The sequence below is a fragment of the Colius striatus genome, chromosome Z (assembly GCF_028858725.1).
Source record: "Colius striatus isolate bColStr4 chromosome Z, bColStr4.1.hap1, whole genome shotgun sequence".
Lineage (NCBI taxonomy): Eukaryota > Metazoa > Chordata > Aves > Coliiformes > Coliidae > Colius > Colius striatus.
Window position 1 is genome coordinate 67,889,916 of NC_084790.1, and position 24,897 is coordinate 67,914,812.

Here is a 24,897-nt window from a genome sequence, read left to right on the forward strand (position 1 = left end):
TGCAAGGAGTTAGAAGAGAGAGAGAAGCAACCAAGCGGACTCCAAGGTCAGTGAGGACGTGTGCTGGAGCAGAGACTCCTCTGCATTCTATGGAGAGGACTGGTGAAGCAGTGATTTGTTTGCATTTTGTTAAAGACCCAGCATCAGGGGCAGTGACTCACTTCATTAAAGACCCCATGCCAAAGGCAGTGACTATGGCCAGGGGAGGCTATGTCCTGTGTGAGGGACCCCCATATTCACAGAAGTTATAACTGTGGGGAAGAATCCACACCAAAAAGGTCATTAAAATTATGCCCAGAAGAGGCCCAGTCCCGTGTGAGAGGCCCTGTATCTGCAGAAGCTGCAGCTGCTAGGAAGAACCCATGCCAGAGATGTTCATTAAGGACTGTGTCCTGGGGGAGGGACCCTGTATTGGAGCAGGGGAAGAATGCCAGGAGTTGTCCTGCTCTGAGAAGACAGAAGTGGCAGAGCCCATCAGTGAGAGACTGACCACATCCCCCATTCCCTACCCCCTTGAGCTGTTGAGGGGGGAGGAAGTAAAGATATTAGAGATATTGGGAGCAGTGAGCTGGGCCTGGGAAGAAAGGAGGGATAGGGGAGGGAGGTCTTAAAGTATTGGTAGCAATTTTCTCATCATCCTACTCCCTTTTTGCTTTTTGTTCTGTTCTGTTTCTTATAGGTAGTAGAATAAACTTTCCTGCTTTCCTCTCTGAGTATTGGAGTCTGTTTTGCCCAGAACTGTAGTTGGCAGGGAGCCCTCCCTGCCCTTGTCTCAATCTACAACAACCTTGGTTATCTTTTTTCCTTCCATCTCACTGGGGCCTCTGCCACCCTAACAAGGGTGGGGGTAGATGAAGGGCACTGAGCACTTCATTACTGGCTGGGCAAAACCGCAAAGGGTATATACTTAGGCACTGATCCTTTAAGTACCTGTATGTGCAAGCTCCTTTTTAATACCATAAAAGAGTAAGGATTTGCCTGAAAATCTGTTCATTTCTCTGCATTATCCAACCTTTTGTCTGGCTTTTTTCTAGATAGATTATTACTTGAACTGTTTACAAGTGCAAGTATTCTGCTTTTCCTAGTGTAAGATAGATGATTTGTGAAAAGGCTTTAGTGAATGTACGTGTATTCGGACCAAATGGGTTTCAGCAAGATCCAACTCAAGCATCATTAATAGGAAATGACTGACATACAGGTGCCTTGCAAGTTTTACAACCATATTTATTCCCAAAGCTGATACATTTGGTACCACTACATCTCAACACAGACCTCACATTGGTATTTTAAACCACCGTTATCTATGACTAGACTTCTTTTTGAAGCATTTTCTTGAGTACTTGCTTGGGCAAATAAGATAATACCTAGTTCTTCACATTCTATAGTTTGATAATCACTGAAGTGTAAATGTCTGTGTTAAGAGACTTGAGGCATGAGACCTTGTCATATTTTCATGTTTTTTTTGTTTTCACCAGGTCCAAGTTTTACAAAAGCAATACGTGTGTGTGTAGACGGAGTTGACCTCTGTAGTGGTTGTGTACATCTTATGTTTGTCATGTGATATAACTAACAGCACATTTAGTGATTTCTTTTTTAACTTTCCTCCTCACTGCATATAGACAAAGGACCAAAATTGACCAACCAACCAAAGTCGGTACATTTTCCCTTTTGTTTACAATGTTAGCAAAGCACATGTCAAAGATCAGTGAGTTGGAAGTGTCCATTAAGAGAGAACCACAGTGTACTGACACCACAGTTGTGTTTTGTGAACTATAGTGGGAGAGGCAGTGAGAATGTGGAAGTGTGGTTTAGCACTGGTGTTTTCTGTATACTAGGAAGCTAAGAGCTCATGAGATCCAAGTGTGGCTTAGTCTCATATTAAAAATAACTTTTTTTAAAAGGGATTGTACTAAGGGGTATACCATGGAGAAGACTGTTCAAAACTCACTCTAGAATTTTCAAACTCTTAAGTGTAATACCTGTGCACTTAGGCTATCTCATATAGAACTTCATTATATGAAAAAAGTGAGAAAATGTGGTAAAATGAATCCTCAACGAGGAGCTGTGAAAAACTGTGTATCATTTGATCAGTTTTACAGCTCCTTAAGAGAGCAAGTCACACTACGTTAGATATTTTGCCTTTGCTTACAAAGGAATAGCCAAAAACTTGATTTTTTTTTTCCCCCCCTTGTTAGTGTAATTACTGTTCTTGCCTAGGCAATGACTGCATCAGAGAGCAGGGAAAAAAAAAAGTCTGATCACTACTCAGCCTCTAGTATAAAGTTTCAGTTATGTTGATAACTTGTATTTCTTGTCTCATCTGCTGGCACAGTGACAACCATACATGTCTGGTGTTACCCAGACTGTACAAGTGAATACTGGATAGATATTATGAAACCAAAGACAGAGCTGAATTGTTTATGTACATACAGGAAGCAGGGAAGGTTTTGTCTGTGTCTGTCTGGTGATTGCCTCTCACCCACCTATTCTAACTGTTCAAAGCATATAAAAAATAGGAGAATTTTGTCTTTGTTTTGCTACTTTCAGGCTTAAATAATTCAGTGAACTTTACAGAAATCTGTAAAGTTGTTAGTGTGTCTTTGTTTTGTAGTTGCAGTAATTTATGGGTTTCCAGGAGGATAGAATCATCAAGCCTTCAATAATGCTTCCAGCTTTTTCAGTGTGCCATCTCTTCTGAAGATCTGCTGCCAATGTAGACCCAGAGTACTTTATTCATTCAGATTTGCATTCCAAAACCCAAATGTGAATAGAAAAAAAAAAAAATCTGACATCAGAATTCCTGTTTTAAAAAAAAAACCAAACAAAAAACCTACCAAAACTACAGATCTCCTTAAAAGCATCTAATACCTCTTTGTTCTGGTTAGCAGCAACAGAAATGTGCTTATTTACCTGACTATTAAGCCACATCAGTCCATTGACAAAAGTGTAATTTAGCATGAACAAGACAGTGCTGGCAAGTATATTGATGTAGAGGAGTTCCTTTTTGTTTCTGTGTACAGCTTGTAAGTTGCAACAACACTTTTTCTATTTGTATACAGATGCCAGTTTTTCAGTGCCAAGAATGTTCCTTTCAGACTTCATGAAGTTTTATTAACATTGCAACTCCTCTTTCAGGCAAGGGCTTTGTATGTGCTTGGAAGTTAAAATAAACCTTGCTACTCTTTTTCTGCCTTGTCTCCTGCCCTGCATGCTTTCATTCCTTGACCTTCAGCTGTGCTAAACCAATTTTCAAGAGCATGATTTGACCTAATTGCCTAGCAGAGTATGATCATGGAGAAACCCCGCATATTGTCAGCTAACCCTGTGGTCATAACTCCTTTAAAGTCATGTGCTCCTTTGAAAGAAGACCACATTGATGGGAAGGAGAACTGTAGCCAGCACTGTCTGAGGAGGATTTAGCAGCTGCAAGATCTCTTCTTTCTTTTGCGTTCATTGTCTGAAACACCATTGTCAGTGCCACCTTTTCTTGAAAACCATTCTCCTTCATGCCACACAGCACTTAAGAGACAGAAACCCTTGGAAGTGTGCCTGATTGAATCATGAATCTCTACTTTCCCCAGACAAAAAAAAAAATGCCTGGGCATGTGTTCCTGCACAGCTTATGTGCAGGGCTGGTGTATATTTGAAATGGTCTGATGATTTGGAAATAGATAAATGAGAAGGGACTGGAAGACCAAGTAAAGCAGTTGATGTAATAGCTATTAGCCCACTTGTTCTGAAAACCTTCAAAACAGAGCAGCAAGCAAATGTGGTGGAAAGAGGGAGAGCTTGTCTGGCTCTTTCCTTTATGCTCACAGTGAGGGAGCCTGTAGTGCCTTTCTTATCTGCACCTTGCTGCACACCTTCACCTTTCTCTTCAGTATTGGTGGTACATTCTGTCTAGTTCAGTGGGGCCATCTCTAAAAAACCTAAAGCTGATGGCTGCTACAGAGTGAATCCTCCATCTCTTGAAGCCTGTGCTTCCTGCTGTTGTTCATTACAGTGATGAGTGCAGGGCTATGCTGTGAAAACTCTCTTAACACACTTCTGGTTTAAGCTGTGCATAATGCTAGCCTAAATGAGAGTCAAGTGAAGAAATGTTTTCTCTGTCTCCTTTGTGAGGCAGATGGGAATTATTTCTGAGTTCCTTCTGTGTATCTGTCTGTACTAAAACAAGTCAGAAATTGAGTTGGGGTGCAGGAGTTTTTCTAGCCTATGAAGTAGCCTAGCAACAGGAAAATCCACATGCTAATAGGACCTTTGGTGTCAAGTGTGAAGTTTTTAAGGGTTATTGAAGTTAATAGTCTGCAGAGTATAGTGCAAGGAAAAGCATCACTATTTCCTGTTGGGTTCACTAGCTAAATAAATTGTGAGCTATTGATTTTTATCTCTTCTAGAGGACTGATTGTGCCTCTGTAGGAGACTGCTGCTAAATTCAAAGCTCATCTGACATAGCGCTTAACAGTATGCTTCATCCTTCTTCCTGTTTTTGAGGGAAGAAAAAAAATTGAGGTGGCAGAGCTTTTCTGACTGACACTTTCAGTTGAAAATTAGAATGCAAACTATGTTGATTTTGTTGTTTTTGTTGTGTGTTCCAGTATTAGTTACCTATTTTTCTGTATTTGTAGCTCCTTTTTAAAAAAAAGTTAGGGGAAAAAAGTGACTGTCTTTTCAAAGTGTAGGGCATGTCCTGGGTTGTCAAGGGTGTCATTACAAATTGATATTATTCTTTTTAAGCAATTCTATTGGTCTGTAATTTATACTGTAAAGTTTTACAGTCCAAGGACCCCAACTGTACAACCTTAAGTCTTCCCACAGTAGCATGTTTAAAGGTTATGAGAGGTAAAAGCAAATGAGCATATGTTTGTGAGGGAGCTTACATGCTTTTTTCTAAACACAAGGGTGGAGGGAAAGAGGAAAAGACTTTGTGTGGCTGTTTGTGGGGACATACAGGATGTACAGTCTTTGGGTTCCTGAGCTCATTTTTCTTCCATTTTTATTGTAATTTATGTGTTTTGAGAGGTCCTGTGTCAGCCACACAAAATGGCTTAATAAAGTTCTGTTTCCTCAACCAATCCTCTTGCTCCTTCGGGGTAATTTTTACAAGCCTTCTAAAACCATGTCATTTACCACAGCTTTATTTTATCTACCAAGTAGTGTTATTTTTAATAGTGTTTATGTGATGGTGGTTTTTCATACATTCTCAAGAATTACTCTGCTGATAGAAAGAAGTATCTTAAGAAACAGTTTCTCAGGTACAGTTAGAGCTGGAACACTGGAAAAAGTGAGATAACGTGTTGTGATGCATCTCGAACTGAGAATTGAAACCATCCTTTAGGGAACAGATTGAGCTTCATGCATATGATTAATATTCATCGCCTTGGTGGTGGTTGCAGAATGATGTACACCTGTGTGAGTGGTAGGTAACCTGTATAGAGGTGTTTAATGTACATTTATGGGATGCATCCTGTAGGACCGTGTAGCCTTATGCTGGAGTCGTGCAAGTTTACTCTGCTTTTACAGTAGATATATGTAATCGCTACATCCTTGTGCAGTGTGGAACAGGGTGCTTACTTTAAAGTAAGTGAAGTAGAGCTGCGTCAGGTGCTGCCTGGAGTGCTGTTGCTCACCTTATTTTTTCAAAAGCTTCCCTGTGTTTCAAGATTGCACAGAGAGGGGCTAGTTGATATTTGTAAAGCTTGACCAGGTTGTCAAGTACATTTGACAGCTTGTTTGTCTGTGTAGCTTTAAATCAATTGTTTTCTACCTTTTCTTCTTCCTCCCTCCCTCTGTCAAGATTTGGTTATTTCTATAAACCAGCAGAAAAAAGCACATGCATTCTGTGTCTTGGGTGTTATCTTTGTTTACATTTTCTTTTTCTCTTTTCACTTTGTTAGCTGTTCAGTCTCAAAGCAATACTCACTTCCTGCTGCCTCTTGGGTTTTTTTTTCTTCCTTGACTTTGTCTCTTGACTATCAAAAACACTCTGAAGTTGGGATTTTTTTAGTTTGTTTATGGAAACCTCTTCAGTTTTAGTCTGAAAGCATCTCCTTCAGCTGTGATGTGCTTTTAGTCTATCTTTGTCAAGCATCCTGACTGTATCATCTTCCTCAAACTTGTCTTGTATGGTAACAAGCTTACTTTGATATGTGATGAGTTCTCATCAGTTGTTTTTTATGTCTCTTTTTTATACAGTTACAGCTGTTTTAACCCAAAGTTACTGGAATACTCTTACTCAGCTTAAAAATCAGTCACAAACTTGAAGACATTGACAGAAGACATTTTACATCTTACTTAATATTGCTTATTATTAATATTTATCTTGTGTGTGCGTATGTAACTGTTAAGAAAAGTTTTACTTCTCTGAAGCAGTTCAGAATTTTTTGTTCCAAAAACTGTAAGATAACTATGTTTTTTCATAGGATAGGAAGATGTTGAGAGAAGAATTATAGGGACAGCTGTGGATTTTGACCATTCTGCTCACTTGTAATGCTGGAACAAAATTCAGCTCTGTCCTCTTGACTTCATAATTCTGGCAGGAAATCATCTGCAGGGAAAATTTTCTGACCTGTGTCACAGATTTTTTTAGTCTGTGTTAAATCAAAACAATGAGCTTGTATCTAAGTTCAGGTAATCCATCTCTGTAACTGCCCTATGTAAAAAATCAAATTTGACAATTCCAGAATAGTACCCTAAATTAAATGAACTAGCTATAATTTATTTCAGTTTTGTTGTTCAACTTGACAATAATTAATTTTCTATAGCTGGAAGAAAACAAGTGCTGTTTGAAGAAAACAACTGGAGCTTTAGACTCAACCCATATAAGTTCTAGTGAATATCTCTTTAGTCACATGATAAATTATTGATAAATAATTTCATCATTGTATTGACTGGAGCATTTTAAAGGAAAATTTAGAAAATTATGCTGAGTAACTATTGGAGGAGCAGGGGGGAAGGCTTCTATATCACCCTCAAAATTTATTTCCTCTGACATCTCTGGCTAGTGTTAATGACTTGGATGAGACTGGCCAAGCAAAGAAGTCTGTAAAAAGTTTTGCTATCATGAATGGAAACTGAGGGAGTTGAAAATGAGAACTCGATAAGTATTTGCAAACAACTTTTCTTGTTAAAAAAAACCCAGGTAGTATAAAAGTTGAAACAGTCTGAAATACTCTTGTTCTACTCTACCTCCTTCTCAAAGGTCTCCCATGTGTCTTTTACAGTATAGGCTTTCCAAGTCTAGTTGCAGAATACAGGACATTAGCCTGAAGAATTTCAGCTCACCGGCATGTCGTCCTAGGACATAAAGTAGCACTTTTGTTCACGACTTAAGTGAACACTTCGTTTTGTAAGTTATCTTCTATGAGCATTAATAGTTAGAAGTAAACTTTTAATTTTGTGTGATCAGTAGAAAGAGAGATGCAACAATAGGAGCAAATAGTTGGGCATGCAGGAGAGTTGGTAGCATATACACAGACATTTTTGCACAAGCTTCACTTGAAGAAGGGGGAGGTACATGTTAGAGACCTTTTCTACAGTGCTGTATGCTACAGAACTGACACATCCAGGGCAACAAACATGTGTAAAGTGTACAATGTTAATGTGAGAATTATTGTACGTTACTATTTGGGGAAGATTACAAATGGAGAAAATCATAAATTACATAAGCAAGCCTCTGATCTTCGTAGCGCTGCTTTTTAAACTAACTTCATACACTCACTTTACTTGGGACATTTGTTTAATGCGTGGCCTATGTAGGCTTTAACTTTGAAGCAGAGTTTAAGAACTGAAGAAGGCTACTCCCTTTCCCTGCTTTCCAGTGTTAGCCTTTTTTGTGCTGGTGATGTTGACTGAAGGTTATTTCTTCTGCTAGTCATGTGGCAGATGGGGAAAGGAGTTCCAGCATTACAGCATGAAAAATCACGTGAGGGCAAAGAGAGTGACTATTTCTGGGTGACGAATCTGGTTTCCACGTGTTTGTGTGGTTTTTTTGTAACCTCTTCAGAAGAGGGCAGTGTCCCTGTGCTCACTGTAGTTCCAGGGCCGTCTGTACTACCTGACATGAGAAGTCTCTTTTTGTGCTTAGGTAGTGCTACCAGTAGTATCTACAGCCTGCTCAGCAGAGATCATGTTATCTTTTGTGTGGGTTCTGCTTCAAGCCATTCTGTCATTTAGTTTCATCTTATAATGTTCACATCTCTGATAAAACCATCTTCTTTTATCACCTTGGTGAAATGGTTGCTTGCAGGGTTGTTTACAGCTGCAAGGTAACTTTTCTTTTTCTTGAGCAACTGAGTTACATCTTCCAAAAGGACATGGATTTTTCAGTAACGTTTCTTGAGAGGAGTTTGTACTTACTGTGAAGACAGTTCACTTCTGCATCCCTAACAAAGATTGTGTCTGGCTGCTTGAAGCAATTCCTGTACCTACTGTGTTCACTATCTAGTGGAAGCCTGAACCCACACACCTATCAGGATTTCAGCTTGTTTGTTGAAATGTTCTTTGAGATGAAGCTAGAGATAAACTTTTCTCTGATGCTGAAGGGGTTTTTTTGTTTCCATGGTTTGAGAAAGTTATTGCTCTTTTGGAAAGCTATCTTGAGTTATACCTAGTGGGTGCATTGAGAATGGCAGTGAATTTAAGAGGTGGTGTAAAAGAGCCAAGGCTCACTGATGTGTCTGCTCCTGTTGCCAAGATAATGAAAAGTAATTTGGAAGCTTTTCTGAATCTTTGGGCATGCACAGTTTTTCTGTGGGGAAGGAATTTGAGGATTCCCTGTTCCATTTGACAGATTTCATTGTCAAACCTACAAGGTGATTTTTGACTGACAACCCCACAGCAATTACCATGTGCTATGTCAGCTGAGTTTTGCTCTCTGTCACTTCAGCACTATCACTTCAGCAATGTTTCTGCCATCCAGACAGCCTTATGGTTACACTTGGAGTAACACCTGTGCAAACTCATTAATTGCTAGAGAAGTTTCAGTGGTGTCACTCAAGGAAATAAGAAGGGAGCTGCCTTTTTTTGGTGACCTAGTGCTTTTCCACTGCTGGCAATCCTTTTTTGTTTTGCTGTTTAAAAGTTTTCCCAAAACCTAATTTTCCTTCTGGCACATTGTTGGCATTCAGCCATGATAAATCTGAGAGACCAAAGCAGCTCTCGCTGTATGAGAGGAGCACCTGACCTGTGAGAGATGGTGGGACTTTGACACCTGACCGATGCAAACTTATGTGTCACCACATTTTCTGGACAGGCTGTCAAGAACACAAGTGTCTTTCATTGATATTTTTGTATGGCAGCTGAGGAGTGAGACACATATGGTTGCCTACAGCTAGTCAAGCAGATGAACCATACAGGTTGCCATAACAAAACAGTCTTTCCTGTGGTAACAGCCGGTCCATCCAGAATGCTGTTCAAATGCCAGCATGCGTGTCTTCATGATGTCTTGTGAGGTCCTTTGCCTCCAAGCACAAGGCAAGGGGGAGCAGCAGAAAAAAACAAGGTGTTCTGGGGACTCAGGTTTGCTCTCTTTGAGCAAATGGGGTTTGATTTTTGGCCACTTACCCTCAAACTACATAGCAATGAAGAGTTTCCCCCAGCTTTGAAGGGTGCATGCTGCCCTGGTGCCAAGGACTATGGTCTCTCCAGAGTGGCAGTGCCTGCAAAGGGCTGCCCACTGGATGTTATCCTTCCACCGCCCAAACGCTTGATTGCAGTCCTGGGTGTGTGCCAGGCTCTCTGTGGTTGCCTCAGCAGGAGAGAGTGATTCAGAGGTGATACAGATCCCATCTGCATGCCATCTCCCTCCTACCAACAGATGGGCGAGCCTTGAGACCCCCACCTCTTCTGGGGTGACGTTACCCTGGCTCCACCAGTGATGAGCACAGGAAACAGACAGCGTTTTCTGGCACCCAGCATTTTGGTACTTGGTGAAATTGACTGACCAGACAAGAGTAGTTGCAGAAACACTGTAGGGTAGAGGGATAGCAGAACTCTGTTTTGAATGGGAGAGCTTTGCACACTGAGAAGCTGAGTCACAAAGAGCCCCTGAGGCAGGTCACTGATATGCCATGAGAAGAGGGGGTGGCAAGCTATCCTACAAAACATGAAGGACTTCACTGAGTCATGTTCCAGTGCTGACCTTAAGAGCAGTTGCTGCTTCCTTCTCTGTCAGGGAATGAGACCTTTACAGGAGGTAAAACAAGAAAGTGCTGCTTGCCAGACTCTGCCTCTAGCACCACAGGTTTACTTATTGAGTAGAGTCTTTATTAAATAAAGACTTCTTTCCCAGGATGTAAAAGGACTATAAAATTTGTTGTTCTTGGTCAAACTATTCAGCAAGGTGAGTTGTGGCAAATGTACTATCACACTGATGTCTTGCTTTTTTGTAGTTCCTCATTGACATTTTTCCTTATATAAACAGCCAAGAGAAACTCCTCATCAGAGTGGTTTTTTTTGGTTTTTTGTTTTTTGTTTTTTTTTTTTTTACTTTTTCTGATACTTTAACATGAAAAGAACAAAATGAAGCATGGCACTAGGGGAGAGCATGTTGTGCTGGCTTCCCTGAGACAATTTGTATTTAGCTGAAAAGCTAGTGGCTGGAGGTAGGAAAGTCAGGCTGCTTACAATTTTGTTGGGGGGGGGGGGTGCATGCAGAAGGAGACACATAGTATTCTTGTTTGTGTTCTTCAGGCCAAAATAAAGTGCCTTTGTGAAATGGATTTTTAACAAAAAAAAGCAGAAAAAAAAATACAGCTTTGGTTGCACTGCTGAAGCTTGAGTCATTTTTCTATCAGTTTCCTTTGTCAAGAAGGATATAAGAAAATTTCAGAAATTAGTGATATTTAATATTTGAAGTCTTTACTTGAAATGTCTATATCTATGAAATCAAAGATGAAAGTAGACTCTGGTTTCTGAAGTGAAATACTTCAGAATTGTTTGTCACTTATTTGCATGTGCCAAAATACAGACTAAGTAGAACAAATGTATCTTCCCCAAGGCAGACTGTCACTTGGGGGCAACTTTTAATTTTTTTATTAGTATACCGTGTAACACAGAAATGTCTGATGAAAACTTTCCAAACAGCTTTGATGCAGAGTTTAAATTAACTGAAAGCCCTTTGTTTCTTTCCAGCATGTCAAGAATACTCCTCTCCAGACCTCTGAAATTTGTTACATAAAGAGTTAATGCTTTTAGGAAGTTAATTTCTCGTGTTATTTTTGAGGAAGCCAAGACAGTAAAGGAGTAAAGCAGTAAAACATCTCGTAAACAATGGAGGGAGGGAAGTGATGTGCAGAGAAATTTATTAGAAATACTGGAACACTACTGGGTGACTGCTTTTGCTTTTTTTGCAGGACCCTGCCCATCTTCAGTTGGGATGCAGGGAGATCCCAAGTAGAGGCAAGATGAGGAACTGAGTCTAGGGAGTGTGCTGTTGGTGGTAGCAATGGGGAAGAAAGACAAACCTCCTACTTGCTCACTTGTAACTATGGAGAGAGCACAGTTCAGAGGCGGAATAGAGTACTGCTCTCTGCAGGAGCACTATCCTCTCATGTGTAAGCTCTAACTGAAGAATACAGACTTTCTGGAAAAATACTCCTGTTGAAGCTCCATTTACAAAGTCATTTGTGAATTCAAAAATTGTTGCTTTATTTTGGGGCTGCGTTGAGACATACTTCATCCCTTAACCAAGTGTTCACAAGTTATCTCTGGTGTAGTATTGCATGTCCATAACAAGAGTGCTGAGGGGGCTAGCTGCTATTGCTAAGCTGCTCTCTGTTTTTGGACAATCAAGGAGAATAAGCGAGGTACCTGAGGACTGGAGGCCAATGTCACTCCAGTCTTTGAAAAGGGCAGGAAGGACAACATGGGAAACTATAGGCTGGTCAGCCTCATCTCCATCCTTGGAAGGGTGATGGAACAACTCATCCTCAATGTAGTTATTAAACATAAGAAGGAAAAATGGTTATCGGGGGAGTCAACATGGATTCACCAAGGCAAAATCCTTCTTGACTAACCTGATAGCCTTTAAGGACTATCAAGGGCATGGCTAACTTCAACAAGGCTTTTGACACTGTCTTCCACAACATCCTCATCAGAAAGCTCAAGCAGTGTGGATTGGATGAGTGGACAGTGAGATGGATCAAGAATTGGCTGAATGACAGAGCCCAGAGGGTGGTGATCAATGGCACAGAATCGAGTTGGAGGCCTGTGGCCAGTGGAGTTCCATAGGGATGGGTTCTGGGGCCAGTCTTGTTCAACATCATTATCAATCACCTAGATGAGGGGACAGAGTGTACCCTCAGCAAGTTGGCTGATGACACCAAACTGATTGACCTGCTGGAGGGCAGCTGTGCCGAGAGACACCTTGGAGTGCTGGTTGATAATAAACTAACCATGAGCCAGTAATGTGCCCTCATGGCCAAGAAGGCCAATGACATCCTGGGATGCATCAAGAAGAGTGTGGTCAGCAGGTCAAGGGAGGTTCTTCTCCCTCTCTACTCTGCCCTGGTGAGGCCTCATCTGGAGTCCTGTGTCCAGTTCTGGGCTCCCCAGCTCAAGAGGGACAGGGAACTTCTGGACAGAGTCCAGTGCAGGGCCACCAAGATGATCAGGGGACTGGAACCATCATGAGGAAAGGCTGTGGGAACTGGGGCTGTTTAGTCTAAGGAAGAGGAGACTGAGGGGGGATCATTAATAATTACAAAAACCCAGTGATGGGACAAGCTTGGGGTAATGAGATGAAACTGAAACACAAAAAGTTCCATTTAAACGTAAAGAAAAACTATTTCACTGTTCAGGTGACGGAGCACTGGCACAGGCTGCCCAGAGAGGGTGTGGATTCTCCTTCTCTGGATGCTTTCAAAACCCGCCCGGATGCATTCCTGTGTGACCTGATGTGGGTGACCCTGCTTCTGCAGGGTAGTTGAATTTGGATGATCTCTAAAGGTCTCTTCCAACCCCTGCTATTCTATGATACTATGTTAAGCAAAGGGGTGGAGGAGACAAGACCAGGTTATGTATGACAATTTCCACTTCTGCAGTGCAAAAGTCTCCAGAACTGCGCTTTGATTAAGACCGTAACTTCTAAAATGTTTCTTGTAGCTTGTGCACTCCTTTGCTCACAGCCCTTGTAACAGGGAAAGAAATGGTTTCAGCTGTGGCTTGCAGTGACTGTTACACTGGTGTCCACGTGACTGCATTTTTGTTCTGATGTTTAACTCTTCAGCAGTGCAGCTCTTTCTACTCAGATGAAAGCTGGAACTGATGCATATGAGTCTTTTGTAGACTGGCTGAATTACTGTAGAAAGTAAAACTTTTACTATGCAATGCTAGTGGTTATAAATATGTATGTAAAAATATATGTGTGTGTGTATATATATATGAATCTAAATATCCTGCTTTGAATAACAGGGTGCCAGGAGATTTGTCAGTCAAAACCAAGATAATAAAAAGCTCTCTGTATTGCACAGAAGCTGAATTTAAGGAAACAATATGGGGGTTTTTTTTGGTTTGTTTTTTTTTTTTTAGTAATGCTCATAAATTAAAAAAGCTCATAAAAAACATCTCTTGCTTTGCTTTTTTTTCAGTTGTATTTAGTGTCACTGTTGGTCTTCATTGAGACCTACTGCTTGTATTAATGGAGGTATATGCATTGCTTACAACAGTTTCCAACTTTTCCTTCAGTGTAATGGTCTTCATAGCTTTCCTACAGATCATGGAAGTAGGCATGTGAACTTTGGACTGCTTCAAAATACTAAGAAAGAAATTGAGTTGTTGTTAGGTCACAGCTTGTAGGAGAGTTTCCGTGCACAATGTCCACATGCAGAGGTGCAGCTTAGAGAAGCCAATGAGAGACAGTTGCTGCTTTGAAAGGATGACTGCCTGCACACATGCTGCCTTACAGTATAGCCCCAGTCCTGTGCATAAATGCAAGTTGCTTTCTCTAACTAGTATTAAGTTTAGGAGCTCTGCAGTAGATCAGTCTTTCATCCCAAGTGCAACTTAGTGTGAAAATAAGGCATCACTCAACGCTCAAGGAAATTAGCCCTTAAGTAGTATTGAAAGTGAACATCTGAGTCTCAAATCATGAGATTCAGGTAAATTTCAAATGTTGCAGAGTAATGTGATCTCCAGAGATCCTTTTTGTGGAAATTACCTTAACTGTGTATCCGCTATATCTTTCCTAATCTTTTTTATGACAAAATAATTTTTCTACCTACATTGAATGAATACAGATTTAAAGCATTTGGAAAACCATGCATTTTAACAAGATGCTTCATATGTAGTATAAAGCTAGAACATGATGACATCTCTAGAAATCACTTAATCCATTTCTCTGCTTCAAAAGAAGTTCTATTCAATTGTCTGTAAGTATTTTATGCTATTCTCTGTATGGAATCCCTAACACTGAAAAATGAAGCCTTTAATACCCTTTTCTTAACTAAATGCGTATTGCTGGCTTTTTCATGATGTGTCAGCATAAATGCTTATAGGCAGAAAGTGTGCTAAAAACCATGCAAGGAAAATTAGACGTTCTTTAAGAGGAAGTGTATACCATTAAGAATCTGGAACACAAATGGATGAAATCTCAAAGGATGGTGATGGTGTTGCTATTTCATTTCAGACAATTAAAGAGAGACAACAGATTAATAAAGTGATGATGCACCTATTTCTCCTACTAATTTGATACAAAATTTTAATTGTCAGTGATTTGCTTTTAGTTCTTTACATTCTGAAAAAGTCAGCTCAACAGCTGTCTAAATACTTGACATTTTCCTTCCTTCCTCAAATTCCATCTGGAAGTCTAACTGGAAGCCTCATCCTTGTTCCATAAGGGCCACTCATGCGAAGAAAATGGATGCTTAACTTAAGCCTGTGTAATTATTCAGCAGTCATGCTCCAGATTTGCTGTATCTCTAGTGCTGCACAACAGCATGTCCAAATCCTACCAAAGGAAGAGAACAGCGTTTTTAATGAACGGAGCAAAGTGGCTGGTTTTGGCATCAGTGGTTTTAAGCCATTACTTTCACAAGTACATGGTGATTGGTGTTGTAGCGCAAAGTCCTAAAATTAAATATTTCCATGCTAAACAAATCCACTACCAAATTCACAAAGAGCAGTCATCATGGTTTCAGCATACTTCAAAATTTTTGTGTTTAAACATAAAAATGCATAGATTGAGTTGCTAGGTCACAGGCTCTGTTTTTCCTGGAAAGAAGGGTGTTGGAGAGTTGTATGTTTCTTTAGACAGTTACAGGGGTTAGGTAGAAACAATTTTTTTTTTAAATGCTTGTGACAGTTTTTTCCCCTTCCTTCCCTCCAGTTGTCGAACCTGCACTGTGCAATCAGATTGGAGACCATACAAATGCCCCAGCCCTTTATGTCTTTGCAGTAGCTTTTAAAAATATATATAGATGCTGTAAGTTAGACCTGTATGCACTAAGCCAAAGGAAGTTTAATTTGTTGTGTTTTCAAGGAATTGACCCATTTAGTTCAGTTGTGCTGAGACTGTTGATACAAGTAATTAAAGTGATTGAGAGTGGGAGGGAAAAGGTAAAAGACCTAAGGGAAACCAGTAGAAATTATGTTTAGATCTTTGAAAGAATAGTGAATTGTAATTAGAAAAGTGTTGTGAAACTTCATACATGACAGAATTCCTGGAAGTGAAACGTCTTGGCAAATACAGGAACTTCAGATGGTTTGTACTTTAAATGGGGCTGTGCTTAAAAAAGAAATGGCCTGAGCCCAAAAGCAAATGGATAGGTGTAAACTGTCCAAGAATTTCCTACTGAAAAAGCAGCGCCTAGGGAATGGAATTTATTTCTGTGTTTACATGCAAGATGAGGAGGATGTGAAAATTCCGGGGGGATGTGGAGGCAGATAGGGTTTTTTTATATTGATACTGGTTATACAGTAGGATTTGTAGATTAATCCTTTTGCCAATGCTGCAGATTGATGGGTAACCACATGATGTACCATCTGCCACTTAGCTGTTAAGTTGAATTTAGATTTTGTGCATTTATGTTTTTATTTTTTATTTATTCCTTAAAACATGTCACAATTGTTATTCAGATATCTAAATAAAAGAGAGTAAATAACTTTGGAAGTAGTGGATTTGTACTTTTTAAAATAAATGAACTCTTTGTAAGCTTTAAATTAGTAATTTACCATTTAATATTTATTCTTTTATTTAGATGATAATAAATAATTTGTTTAGGACTCTGTTTTAGCTTGAACATTCTATGTGTCTATGCCCATCAGGGAACAAAAGACCACGATTAGCTTCAAGTACCAAAGACCTGAGAATTGCCCAAGGGAGGGAGAGCCTAATTGCCTCTTAAGGTGCAGGACAAAACAGACCAAGCCACTCGGTTTGGGGAAGAAAACAGAAAATAATTTAATGCAATACTAACTAAAACATAACCATAAAACCCCAAAACATAACCAGGTGTTTTTATCTCCTCCACTGGACGGCCCAGGAGGACAGGGAGTGGGGATTTCAGTCAGTCAGTCTGTTCCTGATGGGGGGGGCGGGGGGGGGCACGCACACACGCGCACACACACACACACCCCCCCCCCCACACACCCCAGCCCAATGCGTTCATCAAGGGCTACAGCTCCTCTCCACCACTTGTGTGGACCCCAGCCCAATGCGTTCATCAAGGGCTACAGCTCCTCTCCACCACTTGTGTGGACCCCAGCCCAATGCGTTCATCAAGGGCTACAGCTCCTCTCCACCACTTGTGTGGATCTGCACTGCGGCTCTCCAGCACGGCCTGTGCCATGGCCACCTCCGCACACAGTCTGTCACCCATCTGGGCACACTCACCCAGAGCTGTTGGTGGCTCTCAGTCCTGCCATTGCCCTCCACAGGTCACAGGGGGCACAGCTGCATTCTCACCACAGGTTGCAGAGGAGTCTCTGGTCTGGTGCTTCTCCTTCCTTCTTCCTTCTCTGACTGTGGGGTCCATGGGGTCACCTCCATCTTGTATCACTCTTACACCTCCGTCAAGCACTTCAGATTCCTGTCCCTAAATAGTGACGGCAGAGGTGTCAGATTGGTCCAGCCGGGCCAGAGGTGGGTCTGAACCCAGAAGCCAGGGGAGAGTTCAAGAACTTTTTACCAAGTCTTCACTGCAACCCCTTCCCCCTGTTACCAAGCAAAAGCTGCTCCTTGCTAAACCTTGACAGTCTACTAATTTCATGCCTCCATAGTTGAGAATTTGATAGGTCCTGACTAATAGTTTATCTGTCTGTAATAAATAAGCTCTACTGAGTGCTAAATGTGCTGGGAAGGTGTAAATGCCACGTTTCAGGTGCTGCACTGTTTAATCCAGAAAGGAAGCATAATTGTCAGGGTTGATTTGGTATTGTTTTTCCAGGTATGTTTCTTTGGTGTACTTTGCCATTTTATTGTGAAGGTAACCTAGGCAAGTTGTAGGGAAAATAAGTCTTGTGCTCAAGACATAGTATATGCAGCAAGAGAGTGATTTGGAGATGGACATCTCTCCTAGGAGAGACTTTGTGGGGAGTACTAATTCATTTCTTTGATTGTGCCAGACCCAATGACCTGGCCATCCCCCTGGAGACAAGTGAATGTGTGAACAAAAGGAAAAGCGATAAACAGAACAGGAGAGTTGGAAGGAGGGAGGAGGAATTTGTAATTTTTCTAAATTTTGGACACCATTGCTTAAGTGTCTAGATATAGCAAGATACAGGAGAAGCAAACTTGAGAGTTCTGAGGTTGGAGACAAAGGAAAAGATCATAAATATCCAGACTTTAGAAGGCTTTGCAAGGGAAATAAATACAAGGGGTGGACACTTGTGAAAAGTATCAGGAGGAAACCTTTCAATTATATTAAAAGAGCACAGCGACAGAAATTAAGACCTCTGAATGTGGTAAACACCTTCTGAGCAGGTGATGTTTGAAGGGCTTAAAAGAAATCTTAATTGCACTATTAAGCTGTTATTTGCCAATTTGAGTTTACGGATGTTAAATTTTATTTAAATCCTAGGTAAACTTTGATGAAATACTCTGGTAAGCCTTGTCTTACAATGACATGCTTTGTGTAGTACTTAAGTTTAGATAATAAATATTCGTTGAAATATTGTACATACAAAAGACTTGATTTGTGCAGAGCTTTCCATTCTTTGCTGTAACTCCTGTGTTGTTCTTCCTCATTACTTTGAACTAAGACTAGTGATATCTCTAAATAGAAACAAATTTGTGTTCAGTAGAGATAAGTCTTCAGGGGTGATGTTCTTCATGTGATTTGTTTATATTAAATTTGCTATACACATTTCTGTTTTAATGCTTGGTTATAATTTAATATCTTTGTCTTTATTTTGGGTAATTATAATGTTCTTGAATACCATTTACTTTTTACTGTGCTTTTAATGTATGTGATGCATCATGACGCTAGTACTTATCTAAACATCGTTTTAAAGTGGTGAAGTAAATCATAGTTCAGTCAGATCTAATTAGGTATCAAGGAGGTGGACTACATAATGAAAATACAAAGAGAACCTATGCAGCTATTTTTTCGAGTGTTTTCACAACTGTTTTCACATCACCAATAAGACATCTCTTAAGTTTGCTTTTCATAATTCTTTCCACTTTTCTCCCCACTCTCAGGTCAAATGCCAACACTTGGAAATTGCACAGAGCAGATATATTCACAGCTTTGGGGGGAGGTCTGATGTTACCTAGTCAGAACGTGTTTTGCACTGTGAAATCCAGTTTGGTTTAGAGCCTTGACTGGAAACAAAGCATCCTTAAAATGTGAAGGTGCTGTCGTTGGATAAGAGAGAAGACTGCACTCTGGTTACATTGCAGCCATACTTGGTAAGGGCCATCTATTAGCCTTCAAGAGAAGTACATCATCAGGATGCAAATATTGCAGGTTTTTTGTCTCTTATTTCGTTTTCAAGGTGCTGTGTTTATAACTAAAAACTATTTCAGGAACAGTGACTCAGTTACTGCTCACAAAGATAAAATATATCAAATATCTACCTACTCCATAGTATAGTATATATAAAATAAACTATAAACAAAATATCACATAGTAGTACTTTAATTTGTATCCTGTTTTTTATAATGCCCTGGTCATGATGTATAGAGAGTTACTGACATTTGTACATACACAGAGTTAGTGAAAGCATTTACACGTCTTGAATGTAAATAGGAAGGAAAGAGCTGGATTTTTTTTTAACTTGTCCTGCATTCCACTTCACAAAATTAAGCCTGAGCATCACAAGATTACATTTTTTTCTAGACTTCTTTGTCAGTGTGAACAATTCTTCAGTCATGAGCAGTTGAAGTTTACTGTCAAATTGCTAAGACATAAGATATACTTTCCATCATCTCTGCATGATGTACTGTGCTAGTTAATGAGTGGTTTTCAGCTCAGCAAATGTATGCACATGTGTGTCTGTGCATGCATGCTCCAATAGTTTAACCTGTTTGGTATTAACTATATTGGAAAAACTTTATAGTAATGTTGTGGTTCAAGTAGAGCCAGGCACAAAGCACCATGCAGCCCCTCCTCCACTCCTTACCGCCTGCCCCATGGTGGGATGGGGAAAAGAAAAGGAAGGCTTTTGCTTACCAGTTGTGGTCCTGGGCAAAACAGACTTGACGACTTGTGGAAGAAAACAAAGTTAATTTGATGTGCCAGCAACCAAAAGCAGAACAAACAGAAAACCAAACAGAGCAGGATGCTGAGAAAAGTACAACTAGCCCTTTAAGACCACCTCCTCTCAACCTCTTCCTTACTTCCCAGTCCCAGCTCACTGCTCCCCATATCTCTACCTCCTCCCTCAGCAGCACAGGGGATGGGGAGTGCAATTGTGGTCAGTCCTTCAGAGATGGTGTCTGCTCCTCCCTCCTCCTCAGGAGAAGAGGTTTCCTCATAGTCCTGCCCCGCTCCAAGGTGGGGTCCCTCCAATGGGAGACAGTCCTGCACTGACCTCTCTGATACAAGTCCTTCCCACAGACTGCAGCTCCTCACAAACTGATCCAGTGCGGAGTCTCTTCTGTGGGCTGCAGTCTTTGAGCAGACTGCTCCATCAAGGACTTCCCACGGAGTCAAGGCCTCCTTTGGGTGCTGCTGCCTGCTCTGTAGTGTGATCCTCCACAGGCTGCAGGCAGATCTCAGCTGCACCATTGCCCTCTCTGAGTTGCAGGGGAACAGCCTGTCTTGGGCTGGATGAAGGAAGAACTCCTTTATAAAATTTGGATGTTTTGATAAAATAACTTCAAGTGACATATTCAAAGAATTCATACTGCAAGATAATAAAAATACTGTATCACTCAATGTATTGAGTTACTGTATTTGGATCAGGGTACTGGAACTTGGTAATATGACATGAAAAGATACTCTAAGTCAGCAATTAGAAAAGGGAATTTCAGAGACACTCAGGGAGTTCATAAGTGTACAAAAACATCTATTCATAATAAGGAACTCAGGAAATACCATTTGTCAGTACATTTGTTTGCTAATAAATCTGTCTAATTTTCCCCTATGCTTCCTCTTCCTTGCTGTCCTTGCTCTTTTTGGCTTTGCTGCCTTTGCAGAATATTTCTAAGGAAAATGTATCGGCATGCATTTTACATGGGTATAGATTACAACCTGATTTATACTCTCTACATGTTGGAAATGTACTGCACAATTGCATAATGTCTGTTATTCTTCTGCCTTTGTATTTGCAGCATATTCCACTATTTATAGTTTCATGATCAAATTTAATTAAATCCTTATCTTTGCTTTTCTATATTAGTAGTAGTTGGAAAAGACCAGTCCTTTATACTGCGCAATCAGATTTCAGCTGGCTTATTCTCCTGACCAGTCATTTGTACAGCATTTATGGGGATATGAATATTTTCTCTTTAGCTTAAAATCTGTGTCATATTTAACTTCTTTTTTTGCATCTTCTTTAGTACTGCTCTTTATGTTTACTTGTAGTGCTCTATGGGCAGTGTGTAAGAAGTGTAAGAAGTGTTTGTGTGCAGCTGAAATGTGTTTACAGTGATAGACTTCAGGTGCTTATGGCTCTTTCTCCGATTAGGTGCCATTCTTTCATGTTACAGACTGTTCAGGTACTTTCATTGCTACCACTTAGGCTCACTGTGGACTGTAAAAAGGCATTTCTACCCCATGGACGCAAAGCAGACAGTTCCACACTGTCAAGAGATGTGTGTCTGTGTCAATACTTGAAGTGTAAGCTTGTTACTTAATTACAAACTGTTTTTGTAGAGCTGTTAAAAAGAAAAAAAAAATCCAAATAAAAAAAACCCCACCCCTAATCATCTATCCAGAATCCATGTATCCTTCAGATACATGTGCCCTGCGAGGTTCTCATCTTCATGTTTTTCACTGTTTCTTTTCAAGGCTTCCAGTACTTGGAGGGCTTGCAACTAAAACAGACATTTTGGCATTGTTTCAGCATCTGTGCTGGAGAATTAAATGTTGCAAGGCAAGGGATGAGGCACGAAAATTGCAAGTACTTTACAAATATTTCTGACTTTCAGAGCCTAAACAAATATGATATGTGCTTATAAGTCAGTCCTGCATTCATTCACTATCTACCTGTACTGTTTGGTTGGCTGCCAAAATTAAGAACCTGATATAAGGAAAAAGTCCTTATGTTCCCTAGGATGCCTTCTATGCAGAAAAGGAAAGATGTGCATGCATACTTAGTGAGAAACTACCTGGCAAGATGCTCTAAAAAAAGGTATCCTCGTTTCTTTATCTGTCAAGATCAATGAAGATTTTTTTCTTTGCAGACATAATACTGGTGGCTAACACTAAAGCTGCTGTTCCATAAAATGGGTCATCTTTTGAGGATGATACACATGAAACTTTACTGCTTCCAGTTTCATTTGCTTGAGTGCTGTTACCCACAGTTTACTCCACCCTGCTAATGCTGATAATAGCTTACCTCCTCAATGGGGTAAGTGTAACACTTTGTTCCACTGCAGTACTGTAAACATTACACACAAAAGAGAGGCTCTCAAGTGCCTCAAAGTTTACTGTCTTTTGCATGACCATAAAGAGGAGAAAGAAGTTGTTTCCAATTTGGCATTGGAGCTGAACTGAAGATGTTATTTTGCTGGATTTAGAAGGCAGAGAGAGACTCAATGTGACTATAACCCTTCTTTCTTACAGTGCATAAGCAGCTTCGACCCCTCCTCCACAGACCTGGGTGTCTGCAGAGGTGGTGTTCTCACATTCTCACTCTGTGTTTAGCACCTGCACAGCAATTTCTTCCCCTTCTCAAATATGTTATTCACAGAGGTGTTACCTCAGTCAAGGCCAGGCCTTGGTCAGCAGCGGGTCCATCTTAGGATTGACTGGCACTGGCCCTGTCAGCTATAGGGGAAGCTTCTGGCAGCTCTTTTTTTAAAGAAGCCATCCCTGTGGCCCCCACACTACCAAAACCTGGCCCAGACAATGCCACTACAGAAACATACCAAGACATCTTATTACTCTGATGTCAATCTAATGCCTTTTCCTTATCCATGTCCTTGGTGCCTATTAAAATTTGTCTTTTGACTACAATTCTCAGAAGATTGTATGGAGAATTCCTCTGTGTTTGCCCTGTTGTGGCAATATATGCTAGGAAAGTGGTCCCAGGGAATTACTTGAGCATCTTTGTGTCCACTTTGGACCTCTTTCAGTGGGCTGTTGTAACAAGAGTTTCACTCTTCGCAGAAGAGCTAGCTAGGAAGACTTGGTGTAAAAATCTGGGAGTGGGGAAGAATACAAGGTGTCTGCCTTCTGTAATCATTGTGGTCATCCTTCTGGAAAGAAAACTGAAGGGACTTTCTTGGTTTTTCCCTTTGTTTCTAAAATATCTGTCGTTGAATGGTAGGGGTTGGAAGGGACCTTTAAAGATCATTTAGTCCAAAACTCTCCTCAAGAGCAAGTCCACCTAGATCAAGTCACACAGGAACACATCCAGGAAGGTTTTGAAAACCTCTAGAGGACACTCTACAATGCTCTCTGGGCAACCTGTGCCAGTCCTTTTTTTTTCGTCATAGTAAAATAGTTTTTCCGTATGTTTAAATAGAACTTTTTGTGTTCCAGCTTCTTTTCATTACCTCTTGTCCAGTGCCTGTAGTTAAAACTGTCCATAAATCATGTTAATGAGTAGCTATTTTGTGATCATGCTAATAGAGTATCATAAAAGATAGAGTGTCGTTGGTGATAGCATTACCTTTCTGCATTGCTTTTGCATACATATATGCATTGTAAAGGTGAGCATATGTCATCTTACAATGTAAAAAAGATGGAGAAATGCAATGATTAAGTAATGGGATAAGTACTTTTTCTGAAGCAAGTCTGAAAAAATCATAGAATGTAGAGATAACATGCCAAATGCTCCATAAAGACTGTATTTAGGATAGTAATTAACTGATGGTTGCATAAGAATTCTAAGATCATGGAACAAATTACTGTTATTAGCAGAAGTATTTGTTCTCACATCAAACTGTCATCCTGCTTCGTTGTTTAACCTGATTCTGCCACATAGAAAAAAAAAAAAAATGTCATGTACTTTATTAAGTGTGAGTTTGTGATTTACTTTTGGTTTCATGGGCGTTTTTTTCACTGTAATTGTCTCCTAAAATGGCAATCATTTTTTCATCTGACACACTTTACATTTCCTTCCTAGTAGCCAGTACAGGGCTATGTTCTGGTTTCGAGCTGAGAATAAGTTTGGTTTTGTTATTGCTGAGCAGTGTTTATGCAGCATCAGGGCCTTTTATGCCTCTCACCTTGCCTGGCCAGTGAGTAGGCTGGAAGGGCACCAGGAGCTGGGAGGGATTATGGCCAGGACAGCTGACCTGAACTAGCCACAGGGCTATTCCATGACATAAGAAGTCATGCCCAGTATAGAAACTGGGAGGAGTTGGTAGGAAGGGGCGGTTCACTGCTTGGGCGTTGGTCAATGAGTGTTGAACAATTGCACTGTGCACTGGAGGAGTGGGCAGTGAGTGAGTGACAGCATGGTGTTTAGTTGTTGGTTGGGGTTCAACTGTAACACCTGCAAGAGCAAAGGAACTTAAAAACCTAAAAGACTTATCTGGCTTTGAAGATACTGTATGAGTGAATGCTGAACCTGACACCATAGAATCTGTGGGAGAATGTTTCTGGATGTAAATGTGTTAGCCAATACAGAGCTGACTTAAAACAGTTTGTTGCAGCATCTCTATGGGTTAAATCCCACTAAATAGCCTTTAATTTATACCTCTTCTCTGCTTTTAAAACAAGATTTTCAAGAGAGTTGTAAAATGGCATGGCTTAGGGATCCCAGGCATGAAATAGCCCCTTTGATTGCAGATTAAGTGTGATCTGCATGTACAGCATTTAATAACAAACAACTGATTGTGGGTTTATGTGCTGAACACCACAACAGGAACAATAAGAAAGTTATTTGGTATATAACTGGCACTTATTCTAGATACCTGTTAGTTTGTAGCTTTCTTGCAGTCTTGAGCAATGTCAAGAATTTCTGGAGTCTCATATCCTAATAAACCATGGATGGGACAAGTCTACAAAGTCATGTGGTTTTAAACAGTGTGTTGGTCTTCTGATAACACTTTTATATTGGATTGTGATAGATCAGGATGTCCTTCAACAGGTAATTGGAGAAGAAAATAAATACTGAAAAACTAAAGCTACATGGCTTAGAAGAGGAGGAGAGAGGAGATCTACTCATCTTAGCTGGTTGCCTGTGTTTCATTAGGCCAGCCTCATGCTCCAATGTCATAGTTGACCAATTGCCAAAATAAGATTAAGCAGCCTTAGCATTAGAGGCATCGGAAGCATGAAGTGGCTTTGGGAAATGGTGTAATAAAAACTAATAATGAGTAATACTGTGAAAAAATAATCT

The 24,897-nt window shown here is 40.3% G+C and overlaps 1 protein-coding gene across 5 annotated transcripts in view; it reads left to right on the forward strand.

Annotated features, from left to right (window-relative positions):
- Window positions 1-24,897, forward strand: part of DAPK1 (death associated protein kinase 1) — a 90,964-nt gene that overhangs the window by 14,195 nt on the left and 51,872 nt on the right. The window lies entirely within an intron of this gene.